Here is a 15,303-nt window from a genome sequence, read left to right as displayed (position 1 = left end):
TTTAGAATTTATTCTGTATCAGTTTAAGGACCAGGTTGTATAACAGTCATCAAAAATTATTAACACATGAACTATAAGTTTGTTAATGCAATGAGAAAGACCTATTAATCTCATATTCCAAAAGTGTCTATTTCACCTGAATTTTTTTTTTTAAGATTTTATTTATTTACTTGACAGACAGAGATCACAAGTAGGCAGAGAGGCAGGCAGAGAGAGAGAGGAGAAAGCAGGCTCCCCGTGGAGCAGAGAGCCCGATGTGGGGCTTGATCCCAGGACCCTGGGATCATGACCTGAGCCGAAGGCAGAGACTTTAACCCACTGAGCCACCCAGGTGCCCCCAAAATTGTCTATTTCAATGAAATGAATCTTTTGCATTTGATAATTAACACCAATCACTTCCTCCTCTATTAGCTTATTTTTCTAAAGATTGCATTTTAGTTCCCAAAGACTTATGTATTATAATTTTAACTAATTTTTAATATTATGGATAAAATAGGTAGAAATGATTATGAAAAATAAAGAAAAATGAATGCTTGGTATAACTTTCCCCAGAAGATTTTTATTTGGTGCTCCCACTCTTTTTTTCATCTATATATAAACATGTGTGTGCATGTGTATCTTTGATGCTTGCAACTAGTCAATTAGGATAAAAGCAATTAATTTTAAAGTTATATCTGAATCATAATGACATAAAGACCTTTTATACATCTCAAATCATCATTTCAGTCTGAAAATTGTTTTGCCATTATAGAGAACATAATGTTATTTCAGATACTCATATGCTGCTGGAATTTATGCTTTGAAAATCTTACAATTATACTTCATTCCTAAATAGGGAAACATCAATTATTTTATTTCATAGTCAGAATAATACATCCTACCAGAATGTATTTTCAATGTGAACCGCAGCAAGACTAATGGCAAATATTGCTCTTTCAAATACTTTAGGAAGGAGAAAAGAAAATCTGATCTATAAATTACAAAATGATGAACTCTGAGCTAACCCCCATAATTGATAAAAATTTATGATATTACAATAATTTATAATATAATGCATTTTATCACATATTACTTCGGAGTCAATTCCCACTGAGCAAATGATAGCACAAAACCAAGACTATAATTTAAGTATAATAATGATCACAAAACTTCAAGTGGAGAGTTCTATATACATCATTAACTTGGGAATTTGAGCATTCAGATGCAAACTATGGCTACATTATGTTATCATATAGGTACCATAAAAACTCACCACTAAGTTGTGGGTGGGTATTTCACTCTATACGTCTATGCAAACTTGATGAAAAAGAGCAAAGAACTTCTATTTATTATTCTGATGACTGATACGGTTCTTTGGCTTTGCTCTAATATAACCACATGGTTATATTAGAGCACATGGTTATATTAGAGTGAATTTTACTGTTTGCTTCAACTGTCAAAGGAGATTGTGATTCACAGTGATACAGCAAGTCATCCTGTCATATTAAACTTCACTGGGGCACCTCGCCTTCCTGACACAACAGAGCCAGGGGTTTAGGTGATGAAAAGCGAGAAAGGTCAGTAGAGGAACATCATTTGTGTCAACTTTCACTAAGACAAAGACTGTTGTATACAGGGAAAAGCCATCATTTTAGTGAGTTTATTATTAAACTAGGTATACATCTGACAAGTTAAATACAATAGTTAGTATCTTGGACCTGTCCTTATTTACATGCCTTTTAGTGCCTACACCGGACTATGTACTGACTATTAGGTATATGAAGTGGACATCTATACCTAAGTGATTGGGAATAAATAACAACTTTATGCAGTCATGCCTAAAAGTAACAGCTCCTTCTAATATGATTTTTCCCGGGGCGCATGGGTGGCTCAGTTGTTCATCAGCTCAGGTCATAATCCTGGGGTCCTGGGATCCAGCCCCGCGTCAGGCTCCCTCCTCAGCAGGGAGTCTGCTTCTCCCTCTCCCTCTGTCCCTACCTTTGTGCCTGCTCTGCCAAATAAATAAAATCTTTTAAAGATATTAAAATTATTCTTCCCAATAAATGCAAATATGTCCTGTGTCATCAATATCTTATCATAGCCATTTATTAAAATTTACATAACAATGATCAGTAACAAAGTTCTAAATATGCTCCTGGTACTATGCTGTTTTATATGCATGACACAGCATGCTCACAGCGAACCATTTTCCAGCATCCAAGAAAGGAAGCTGCTGAAGCTCAGAGAGGTTAGGTGACTTCCCCAAAGTTGCACAGCTAACAAGAGCCAGAGCCTGGACTTGAACCTAAGTCTCTTGCATTCCAAATCTAGGGCTCTTAGAGCCCATGTTTTATTCTCTTTCCCCAACACTTTCAGAGAAAGTAATAAAGAGGGGGAAAAAACCACCTCTATTAAAAAACGTGAACTGAATCTGAGAAGCAATGTGTAATATTTTAAATATACTTATATCAGACATTTTCTATATTACTTATATAAGGCAGAGGGCTTAAATAGCTATAAAATTTAAGATAAATGACACTGAATCAGTAATTCTTTTTTTTTTTTTTTTAAGATTTTCTTTATTTATTTGAGAGAGAGAGAGCACAAGTAGGCAGAGCATCAAGCAGAAAATGAGGGAGAGGCAGGCTACTGCTGAGCAAGGAGTGCAATGTGGGGCTCAATCCCAGGACCCTGGGATCATGACCTGAGCCAAAGACAGAATCTTAACCGACTGAGCCATCCAGGCACCACTGAATCAGTAATTCTATTAAAAACAAAACAAAACAAAACAAAACTCAACAAGGTCAGTCCTTAAAATTTGTACTTGCAGAAAGTAGCTTTAAGAGAAACTTAAACTATTTGTATTTTATGAACATCCATCTAGTAGACCCAGGGTAACAGAGATTTAAAATAATAGCTTTATAAACTCAGCTTATAAATTAATTTCTGTTACCTGTACCCTTCAAAATATCCCAAGTATGGTTACAGCCTCCTTAGTCTCCTTCTTCTAGTCTTTTCTGTGTCGAGTAACAGCAACACACTACAGTGAGCTTATTCCAAGCCTAAGCCATACCTTGTAATTCTAATACTCATTCCAAAACTGAACATTCTTGGAACTATCTGCAAGACCTTGTAGGACCTCCCTCTCACCCTGTACACACCCTGATCGTCTCTACCCCTCATAGCAGGTCCCTTCCCTCTAGCCACTCTGGCCTCCTAGCTTTTCCTTAAACACAGGACACATCTCTGCCTCAGGGCATTTGCACATGCTGCTCCCACTGCCTGGGATGGTATTTTCTGAGGCAGACAGAGCTTGCTCACTGCCTTCTCATCTCTACCCACATGACTCAGGATTAGTGAGATTATCTCTAACCACCTGCTGTAAAGATGTAATCTCCCATTCCCACAGGTCTCTTTTCCTTTAACATGCTTTGTTGCTGGTTATTATACACAATGTGTCATCACCCCACATGTGATAGATCTGTTTATTGTTTGCCTCCTTTGTGCTGCACCCCTGGTACCCAAACAGTAGCTGGCAGATTGATGCTAAATGGCAATTAAATGCTAAAGACATGAATAAATGATACACCAAATATAAAAATACCAGCTATAGCAGATAGTAAAAACTCATGAGTGAGTAGTATCACAAATATTATTGCTTATTAGTATTAATAGGGCATAAATTAATTGGAATGTTTTAAATCATATAACAGTAGGTAAAACAGGAAATTTTTTGAAAAGCAAACAGTACAGGAATTATAGTTAAGTAGTCTGGGTAAAAAGATCTCTGACAAAAGTTAGCTGTTTTTATATTTAACAGAAAATTTTTAGTATTTACCTGCCGTTTTAATTATTAGTGAAATCATTTGCTTTAAATATCAAGGATAGAATTTTTCTCCTGAGATAATAAAAGTAAAGTAACTAATGCCTCTTTGATACTGATAAAAAGACAATATTAAAATATGGTTATTGGCAGCACCTGGGTGGCTCAGTGGGTTAAGCCTCTGCCTTCGGCTCAGGTCATGATCTCAGGGTTCTGGGATCGAGCCCTGCATCGGGCTCTCTGCTCAGCAGGGAGCCTGCTTCCCCTTTTCTCTCTGCCTGCCTCTCTGCCTACTTGTGATCTGTCTGTCAAATAAATAAAATCTTTAAAAAATATATGGTTATTGAAAATTCTAAGGTAAAAGGCCAATTTTCTGATTTAATGTTAATTGGAGCTTAATTCTAAGACTGATAAATAGCAGTTTTTAAGCTTAATTCTAAGACTGATAAATAGTAGTTTTTGCATCAGTTGTTCTGATGCAAAAAAAGGGCATTTTCATGTATTGAGATTTAAATTTTTCATTTTTTTCCTGGGGCCTGTAGTTATTTAAAATCACATGATTTTAGTAGGAAGTTTTCCATGAAAGTTTAAGAGCAAATTATAAAATACAGTTTAAAGGTAGATGCATTCTTTTAATTATAGATAAAAACAAGTAATGATATAGAACTTCCTTCTGGTGTTACATAATAAGCAAAGGGACAGCAAATATATTTAGGTCTACATTAATTATACTTGATCCTTAAAAAAAGGAATTCATACCCAATGGAAATTCTGCCACTGATGCTTACCAATCGTCTCTTCTATCTGCCTATGGGTCTCAATCTGCTTCTAGAGAAAGCATTACATGTAGGCATACATAGGTGCACGCACACACACACACACACACACACACACAATCTTTTTCTGAAAGGCAGATTTGTCCAATAATAGTTCTTATACATATTAAGGCCTATACAAATTAATTTCACTAAATCCCTGCATGAACTAAGGGATCTCACGATGGATTTTTGAACTTGTGTTATTCATCAGTCTGGCAGAGTAGGCGTTTAAAAACAAACAGAATCCATTCTGTATACTGGACATCTTGTCATCACTATCAACTCCTTCTGTAAACAGTACAATATAAGCTTTAAATTGAGAAGGCTCTTCTTGAAAGACTACTCAGGAACAAGAGAGAGAAACTGTATCCTCTTCTCCATCTTCTATCTCTCACGGCTTTTGAGGTGTTTCTGATAAGAAATTAGTTTCTATGAAGGGAACAATCATTACATTTCGAGAAAGATCTAAGAGGAAAAGAGTGTGAAACTGGGTTGCAGAGTTGGGCATTTGAGCGGAAGAGTAAACATCAATGGCGGAACCTGCTTAAATATTTAAATATGGACTAACCCCATAGCTCTACTTCTCTTGAACAGTTTACAGTTCGCACATTTTATGGTCTTTTTTTCCAGTATAATATAACCTTTCAGAAGCCCATAAAGACCAAGAAGAACAAATTTTAATATCCATTTCATCCGGCTGCCAACAGGTTTTAAAAAACAATTGTCCTGAAACTTTCTCCAAAAAAAGAGAAAGGGTTAGAAAGCCCAAGGATGTTCTGAACATTACAAGACCTTGCTGGAGGGCCATAATGGAAGCAAGGCGTATTTAAGGAGCTTGAGAAGCCTGATAGTAAAGAAATCTGCTTAACATCACTTTTCAAAATTATTTAATCATGGGATCTCTCCACAATTCCCACTTAAAAAGCATCATTTAGTGCTGACAAGCCATCTGTTTTATTACTTCATGAAAACTGTACCATACTCTCTGGTTATTTTCTTAATCATTTTATCAGCTAGACCCACCTCTAGATACATGAGGGATAAAAAAGTGTCCTTGGTTTTATAATCTCTAGGAGTCTGTGTGTTGCCTGGAACAGAGTGCTCAGGAAGCCCGTGGGTTGACTAATACCCCAGGAGTGAACACTGTATAGAAAAGTCTGGTAAACTGATGAGTCTGATTTCCTTCACCACTCCATAGACCCCCTGACTCCCCAGTGCATCGGGTGCGACCCCCTGTCCTGGCACTTTGGAGGCTTGCAATAAAAGCTATTTTACACACAGAGACAGGGCAGAGGACCAAGTTCATGGTCCTTTGAGTTTCTTAGAGGCTTCTTTTCATGTGCCCTCTCCCAGGAGGAATGTAGGACATCTTCACTTCCTCTAGACAAAGTGAGAAGGGGACAGACACATAGGGAGTAGCATTTCTGAACTGTCGATTCTGCCCACAGCGCAGCAGGTAAAAGTCACTTCGTACTTCATGTCTTTCCCACCAATACCCATTTGTGAATAGAATAACAAGGAGAGGAAGACACAGCACAAGAATAAGAAATTATGGGAAGAGGAAGCAGAAACAACAGCCTCATATTTCTGTTCCCTAACCTAGAACATTTCTTACTGTTACAAACAAAACGGTACTTCATTTGGATGGTCATGTATTGGTCACAAAATCAGTGTCCTTTCATTTTCCTTGAAATTTTACTTATCCAGAAGAAGTTAATTTGACCCATATCGTATTGAGCTAGAAACAACATTTTCTTTGAGAAAATATTTTGCAAATAAAATTTAAAATTCCTGTTTTGTTTCTTAGCACTCCTTCCTCCTAATTCTTATATGTATTTCCTACTGTAGTCTATTTTCTTTGGTGGTTGTAAAAAAAAAAAGATACTTCTTTAAAAAATGCAGTAATTGGACTTTTTGAAGATATGAGATCTTGTGACTCAGTTTTTGTGTTTAAGTTACTGATGGAAGACAGGTCATGGACAGTAATCAAGGTGTTTGATAGCTGGCTTTTCCTGGAATCAAACTAAATTCATTATCACACATCATTCTAGAATTCAAGAGAAATAGAATATCGAAGTGATTTTTAGATAAAAATAAAGGGTATTGAGATTGGTAATACTTCTCTGATAGGTCACCTTCACCCCATACCTAATATTATTTTTAATAAACCAGTTTTTAGTTTTTATCTTTGTATTTTCTGAATTGCTCTCCTAAATTACATACATATAGACCTTTAACTAAAAATTTCTTTAAATGTCCCAATCATAATAGGTAATATTCTTTTGTAAATATAATTCCAGTTTTCATTCTACAAAACCTAATCATATGTTTTAACTGATTTTCAATTTGATTCTTTTAATTTTTTTATCCTTTTAATGAAGTATCAACATCTCACATTATTCAAATATCCTAATATATGCTTTTTAATGGATGCATACTTCATTTTATCATGTACCAGAATTTATTAATCTAATATTCCATTAGAATTTAGACTTTCCCCCTCTATTTCTTCCTACCATATACAGAGTACATAATATACTTATCTTCTTACAGATATATAATCTTACACTATAATTTTTTTAAACCATCTCTTACTGTTTCATTGGAGTAAATTCCCTTTTTTTTTTTAAAGGATTTTATTTATTTGTCTTACAGAGAGAGAGAGAATAAGAACAAGCAGGGGGAACCGCCCAATGTGGGGCTCGATCCTAGGACCCTGGGATCATGACTGAGCTGAAGGCAGGCGCTTAACTGACTGAGCCTCCCCAAGTGCCCTCTTGGGGTAAATACCTAAAAGTATATTGTTAGTTTAAGTGGTGCTGTGGACTGAACTGTGTGCACCCTGAATGAAAATTCATACATTAAAGTCCTATCCCCCAATATTACTGTATTTGGAGATGAGGCATTTATGAGGGAATTAAGGTTCAAAGAGGTCAGTCATTAAGTATGGGGCATGAATCTGATAGGATTGGTGGCCTTATGACACAAGGATAAGGCAGTCATCTGGAAGCCAGGAGAAGAGTCTCTCCCAGGACCGGACCGTGTCGGCACCATGATCTCTGACTTCAACTCTCCAGAACTGAAAGAAGATACATTCCTACTGTTTAAGTCACCCAGTTGATGGAATTTTGTTACGGCAGCCCAGGCTAGGGCAAATGTAGTGGTATTCTCAACATCTGATAGATACTACGAAATTGCTTTTTAAGAAAGTACTTATCAGTTTGCACTGTGACCCATGTGCATGAAATGAATAATTTCCCTGCAACCTCACCAACGGCAGTTTTTATGTTTTATCATTTTCAATTTTATACATAAAAAGTGTATTTCATTGTCTTAATCTACTAACTTCTCTGTGGTAAAATCACACAATTTTTCTAGTTTACACAGGGTCTTTCCATGGGTTATAAAAATCATTGCACTTGATTAAGAACATTTTTAAATTGTGAACTCTACCTACCAAGGGCCCCAACATTTCACCCATAAAATCTGTAAACCAATGGTTCCACATCATTCATTTCCTTACTTACCAGATATCTACTGAGTACTTACCTAGTCCTGGGGATAATACAAGCACAAGAGAAATGTCTCCTGCCCTAACAGAGTTTATAATAGGGAAAGGCATAAATAAGAAGAATCAGACTATAATGTACAGTTACACTGAAGAAGGGCAAAAGTACAAAGCTGTGAGGTAGTACGGCTTTCCAGGGAAGGAGTCAGTTGGGGAATGGTACTGAAGTTGAGATGTGCTAGACAAGCAGCAGTGAATCAGGTGGGACCCAAAGCAGAGGCTATGGAAAGTGCGCCAACAGGTTCTCCAGAGAGAGGTTCAAAGATTTCTTTCTTTCTTTTCTTTTTTTTTTTTTAAAGATTTCTTTTTCAAAATGCAAATTCCATCGTGACTTCTGCTCCGAGTATAGATTGACTGGATATCCCCAAAATCCCTTTTCACTACAAAACACCTACGGTGTAAGTTATAATAAGCATACAGTTAAATGTTGTGCTAAGCTTATAAAAGAGTCAAAAAAAATTCTCCCAAGGCCAGGAAAATGAAAATGAACCAGAAACTGAAACCAAAGTAGGGATGAATGTGAACACCAAGGCTGCCTTGGGGGAAAATGTGGGAACCAAGAGGCTTTACAGCTATGTTTAAGAGAATGCACCACTGGATCAGCAACCTCACAGCCTGCTGAACCTGATATTCCTACAAAAACTGGGACCCGTAAATGGGCTGTAGGATCCATTAAAGGATGGTCCAGAAAAGGTCAATATTCTTGTAATGGGGAACCCCCAAGAAAATCTGTCTGTTTCTACAACATCTAAAGAGTGAGTGAAGGAGTCTTTCCTGAGAATATGCACCATACGCCTGGCCTCGTTAAACTGGGTACTACCAGTGCAATCAAGAAATCACCAAGTTAAGAAAATAAAGTAGCTCCAGTAACACCTCCATCACCAAATAAAAGAGCAAATCCTCTTTAAAAGAAAGTATTCTCAATACAGGCCTTGCAGGGGCGCCTGGGTGGCTCAGTAGTTTAAAGCCTCTGCCTTCAGCTCAGGTCATGATCTCAGGGTCCTGGGATCGAGTCCCACATCGGGTTCTCTGCTCCGCAGGGAGCCTGCTTCCTCCTCTCTCTGCCTGCCTCTCTGCCTACTTGTGATTTCTGTCTGTCAAATAAATAAATAAAAATCTTTAAAAAAACAAAACAAAACAAAACAAAAAACTGGCCTTGCAGAATTCTCATAAATTTCAAGTACATGTGCTTACTAAAACAACAACAACAACAAACAAACACTTAGCTGAGTAAGAAAACAGTGACCGACCATGGCAAAAATGTCAGGGGAAACAAGACAAACACCTAGAAAATTTAGTTATTAAAATTGATCAGAATTTATAAAAGGCTTAAGGAAAAAGGGGGGGAGGGATAAAAACCAAGAATCAGAGATGTTCAGAAATAATCTGATGGGTTTTAAAAAGAACCCAATAGTATTTCCAGAACTAAAATATCAGTAATTGAAATTAGCAATATGTGGTTTGAAAAGTAGATGTTATAGCTACAAAGAAAATAAAGTAGAGAAAGAGTTGGCAAACTATAGCCCACCACCTGTTTTTACGAATAAGATTTGATTTAGAACACAAGCCACAGTCATTCACTTACATATTGCTCATGGCTCTTTTTGAACTAAAACACAGAGTTGAACAATTGTAGCAGAGACCATATAGCTCACAAAGCCCAAAAGAGTTATCGTGGGGGCGCCTGGGTGGCTCAGTGGGTTAAAGCCTTTGCCTTGGGATCAGGTCATGATCTCAGGGTCCTGGGATTGAGCCCCACGTTGCTCTCTCTGCTCAGCAGGAAGTCTGGTTCACCCCTCTCTCTGCCTGCCTCTCTGCCTACTTGTGATCTCTCTGTGTGTCAAATAATAAATAAAATCTTTAAAAAAAAAGATTTATTGTGTTTCTATCTGGCCCTTTATATAAAAAACTTTGCCAAGTTCGAATAGAAGAGAGAACTGAAAATATAACATAGAATGTAGCTGGAGAAATAAGCAGAATTTGTATTACAGACAGTAAGAGAGATACAGAAGATAAAACGCCTCATATATGATATTTGGAATTGTAGAAAAGAGTGGGGTTAGAGGAGAAACAGTATTTAAAGAGATGACAATATTCCAGGATGATGGCAAACGTGGATCTTCACATGCACATCAGAGTAAATTCAAAGAAATCCACACTTACTCAATAGCAGGGCACATGGGCCAGAAATCCACAGGAATCCCAAGCAGAATCCATGAAAAGAAATGCACATGTAGCTATGTTACAGCGAACTCGCAAAGCACTAAAGCACAAAATAATCTCAAAACTATCTGGAGAGCAAAGACAAATCCCCCTCAAAAGAACAGCAATCCACTGTGAACGGCCTTCTCACCGGTAAACACAGGAAGCCACAAGAAAATGGAGCACTACCTTCAAAGTGCTGAGAGAAAGTAACTGTCAATCCACAACTGTACGCCTAGCAAAATTTTCTTTATAAAATGTGGATGAAACAAGCACAATTCCAAATAAAAATTCACTGTCTATAGGGGCTCCATGATAGGAAATCCCCAGGAATATATTTTAAGAAAAAAAAGGAAAATAATTTCTAAATCTAAGCAAGTATTGAGTATTCATTATAGGAAATTCCAAAGAATATATATAAATATATATATATATATTTTTTTTTTAAAGATTTTATTTATTTACTTGACAGACAGAGACCACTAGTAGGCAGGGAGGCAGGCAGAGAGAGAGAGGAGGAAGCAGGCTCCCCGCTGAGCAGAGAGCCCTATGCGGGGCTCGATCCCAGGACTCTGGGATCATGACCCGAGCCGAAGGCAGAGGCTTTAACTCAATGAGCCACCCAGGCGCCCCCCAAAGAATATATTTTAAGGAAAAAGGAAAATAATTTCTAAATCTAAGCAGGTACTGGGCACGCATTTGAAAACAGAAAAATAAATAAACAAGGATACAACTAAAATACCAGACAAAATAAGTCTGTGAGCAAGGAAGGGCATGTCTGGAGCAAAGTGTTCCAAGGTCTCTCCACTCTTTAGAAGGATAGGAAATTTGTTGATTCGCATAAAGCTTAAAAATTTAAGAATATGCACAGTAAAATCTTAATGTTGGAAAATGTAAAATATTGAGGGTGGAAATAGAAGATCCTGGATGAAATAAGAAGGCAAGAAAAAACAAAAAGCAGGGTGCCTGGGTGGCTCAGTGGGTTAAGCCTCTGACTTCGGCTCAGGTCATGATCCCAGGGTTCTGGGATCAAGCCCCGCATCGGGCTCTCTGCTCGGCAGAGAGCCTGCTTCCCCCCCTCTCTCTGCCTGCCTCTCTGCCTACTTGTGATCTCTCTCTGTCAAATAAATAAATAAAATCTTTAAAAACAAAAAACAAAAAGCTTACAAACATGAGTCAAAAAAAGAAAGGCCAAAATAAAATAGTAGAAATGAATTTAATCGCATCAACACAGTGCTAATTGTAAATGTGTTAAGTGGATTAAAAAACATAATTTGTCAAAATGGAAAATTAAATCAGAATCTAGCTTGTTATTTATAAGGTACACTAAAACACAAGAATACAGAATGGCTAAAAGTATGAATAAACATATCAGACAAATATCCACGAAAAGGTTACGTTAATAACCACCTAAGTAAACTTGAATGCAAAACGCATTGTTATGAAAAGGGCCATCAAATAATAATAATTTCCATTTACCAAGAAGATTTAACAATTTAAAACTTGAATGTACCTAATAAATAATCTCAAAATATCCAAAGTAAAAATTGGCCTAAGTAGAAGGAAGAAACCACCACGACACCAACAGCTTTCCACTCACCAGTCAGGGAAAATACAAGTGGAGTCTGAAGCATGTTTTAGTACCAGAAAGTAACAGGTGCTTTAAAGTAAAAAAAAAAGGATGGGGCACATCACAGGGAGTCAGTCTAAAAGAGATCTCAATGGCTCAAGCTGGAACGATTTGAGCAACAAAATAAAGCAGCATCAAATTACAACGCAAAGTACCAAATAACTACAGATGAATCCAGACTGATATAAACAAATGGTTGATTAAATAGAGAACAATTTTCCTTGCAGAAGAATTCCAAATAAAGTATGTAACTGGTCCTCCCTCAGGGAAGTGTCATTTAATGCCACTTGAGTGTGAGTGGGACCTAGTAACTTACTTCCAAAAAAATATACAGAAAGCAAAATACTATCTTTACAATGGAGAAATCTGGCATATATTACCTTGGCTAACATGACCAGTGGTGTCCTATGGATATCACGTACTCCCTGACAGGATGAGGGGAGAGAGCATTTCATCTCTTCAAAAACCCATCACCTCAGTCTAACCATGAATATGTCACACAAACCCAAATTGAGGGATGTCTGACAAGATACTTGACCAAAACTCTCCCAAACTAACAAGGTCGTGGAAAAACAAGACTGAGGATCGGCCACAGATCAGAGGAAACATGACAACTGAATGCAATATGAATGGCATCCTGAGTTGGACCTTGGAATAGAAAAAAAGGACATCGATTTAAAAAAATGGGGGTGCCTGGGTGGCTCAGTGGGTTAAAGCCTCTGCCTTCGGCTCAGGTCATGATCCCAGGGTCCTGGGATCGAACCCCACATCGGGCTCCCTGTTCAGCGGGAAGCCTGCTTCTCCCTCTCCCACTCCCCTTGCTTGTGTTCCCTCTCTCACTGTGTCTCTCTCTGTCAAATAAATAAAATCTTAAAAAAAAAAAAAGGACTGTGAAATCCAGATAAGAACCAGTGGTTAACAGTAACATGCCAATGTTGGCTTCTTAAGTCTTGACAAATACACCATGCTAATATAGGATGGTAACATTAGAGGAAACCAATTCAGAAATTCCCTGTAGTATCCTCACAAATTTTCTGCAAATCTAAAATTATTCTAAAAAGTTGATTTAAAAAAAAAAAATTTAATGAAAAGGAGAAGGAGCAGTCTAGTTTAATGAAGCCGGAAGTTACATCATTGACAAGACGAATAAAGTTTACAAACTTCTGGCAAGATGAATTGGGAGGAAAAAGAGAAGGTAAAAATAAACAATATTAGAATGTGCAAAAAAGCAGGTAGAGCAAAAACTACAAAGAGAACAATGTGAAATTAATATCAATGCATTTGAAAACTTAGGTAAAATGCACTATTTCCTGAAAAGCCATAACCCTAGAAAACTTGCTCAAGAGATAAACGGAGGGGCGCCTGGGTGGCTCAGTGGGTTAAAGCCTCTGCCTTCAGCTCAGGTCATGATCCCGCGGTCCTGGGATCAAGCCCCGCATCGGGCTCCCTGCTCAGCAAGGAGCCTGCCTCCTCCTCTCTCTCTGCCTGCCTCTCTGTCTACTTGTGATCTCTCTTCGTCAAATAAATAAATACAATCTCTTAAAAAAAAAGAGAGATAAACGGAAAGCTTATACAGTTCTTTAACCACAAAATCAACTAGCGCAATAGGTAAAAATCTTTCCACATATAAGGGTCAAAGCCCAGATGGTTTTAAAGATGAGTTACTGATAAATATTTATAAAATAAGTCATTTGACACTTATCCAGAGCAAGCTAGAAAACTCTCCAAACTCATTTTATATGGCTATGATAGCCTGGATGGGAGGAGTATGAGAAAGGGAAATGATTGGCCAATTTTGTGTATCAACATGGATCTAAAAACCCTAAACTGACTGATAACAGTAAGTGGTAAGGATGTGCATAGATAGCTTTTTATAAGTTTTTTTAGTTTTTTATGAACATATAAGGTATTATCAGCCCCAGGGGTACAGGTCTGTGAATCGCCAGGTTTACACACTTCACAGCACTCACTAGATAGCTTTTTATGTAACAGCATTACATACTGCATTCTTAAAACTTTAATACATTATGGCGATTCACAGACCTGTACCCCTGGGGATAAAAATATATGTTTATAAAAAATTAAAAATTAAAAATTAAAAAAAATCTTTAATACATTAGAAAATCACATGGAGATCCAACTGAAGACTCCAAACTTCTTCACACCTAATTCCAACCTAAGAAGGCTCTAAATGCTTAAGAAAAGCTACACTGAGGGGTCGTTCTTGTTTCTGTTGGTAACCTGATCTGAATTCTAACACATATAAAAAACCCTTTGCCTTGCCTCTTTCTCAAGGATGTACCCTCCCGTGGTAAATCCAGTGGGCTCTTTTATGTATTATTTTAGAAAAATCCTGAGCTTCATGCTGCGAATGAATGGCATGCAGGGAAAACAGAGGCAAACGACTAGTGACCTTCATAAGCAGTCCTCGGGTCGCAGTCTAGTGACTGACCTACGTTGGATGATGGCCTTCTTGACTCCTGTTTTTGGCCATGTCTTTGCCACTGTCCCATTAGGCCCACAGGGTCTTCCAGCAACATGAGTTATGCAGCATTGATGTAACTATTCATAATGAACAGATGGGAAACTGAGGCTCAGATTGGACCAACTGCTCAAAATGAAATAGCTCCTAACGGGAGAACCAGGACAGGAAGACAGATGTTCTGACTCCTGGCTCAGTGCTACTGGCAACACACTCAGCGTCTCCGCCTACCGCTCACTTTCTGCTTCTGTCTGTCTTGTTTTGAAAGGCACAGTTCCTTTACTCCAGTACTGAACTCCAGGTTCAGTGGGGACAGATGTTATTGCTAGGCAAGCTTCACTGAGGCAGATTTGAGGTTGCTCTAAGGTTCTGACAGAATCCAGAAAGCAGCCTCAGGGTATACTGTAAAGGTACTCAGTGACCACTGCCCCTTCCACCTTTGCGCCTGGCAGATGAAGCCTGTTTAACAGGCCCCATTACAGGAAAACAGCCCTTGCTCACAGCAGTTGATCTGGCTGCCCACCTGTCCCAGAAGCGAGTCTCCAGATTCACAACTGATAGAACAGTTAACTTATTTTCTCTATGTCATATATCAAAGACTAGGATTAAGAAGCAAGTGGTAAGGGGGAAAAAAAAGCAGTAAGGAAAATCCTTGATGAGCCTATTTGGTGCAATTCTCTATGATTTTACTCAAAAATGCACCCGGGTCTCTAAAACTAGAGATGGGAAGTTGAGGCCCAATTTCTGCAGTGATAAGTAAGAGGAAATGTTATCATCTGTGAAGACAGGGACATCATCCTA

The 15,303-nt window shown here is 37.9% G+C and overlaps 1 protein-coding gene across 5 annotated transcripts in view; it reads right to left on the bottom strand.

The window, feature by feature from the left end:
• LOC111151929 (calcium dependent secretion activator 2) overlaps positions 1-15,303 on the bottom strand; it is a 532,957-nt gene that overhangs the window by 123,938 nt on the left and 393,716 nt on the right. The window lies entirely within an intron of this gene.

This window comes from Enhydra lutris, unplaced genomic scaffold, assembly GCF_002288905.1.
Source record: "Enhydra lutris kenyoni isolate GAN:26980312 unplaced genomic scaffold, ASM228890v2 scaffoldscaffold27, whole genome shotgun sequence".
In the NCBI taxonomy this organism is placed as follows: Eukaryota; Metazoa; Chordata; class Mammalia; order Carnivora; family Mustelidae; genus Enhydra; species Enhydra lutris.
This window is presented reverse-complemented; position numbering and strand designations above follow the sequence as displayed.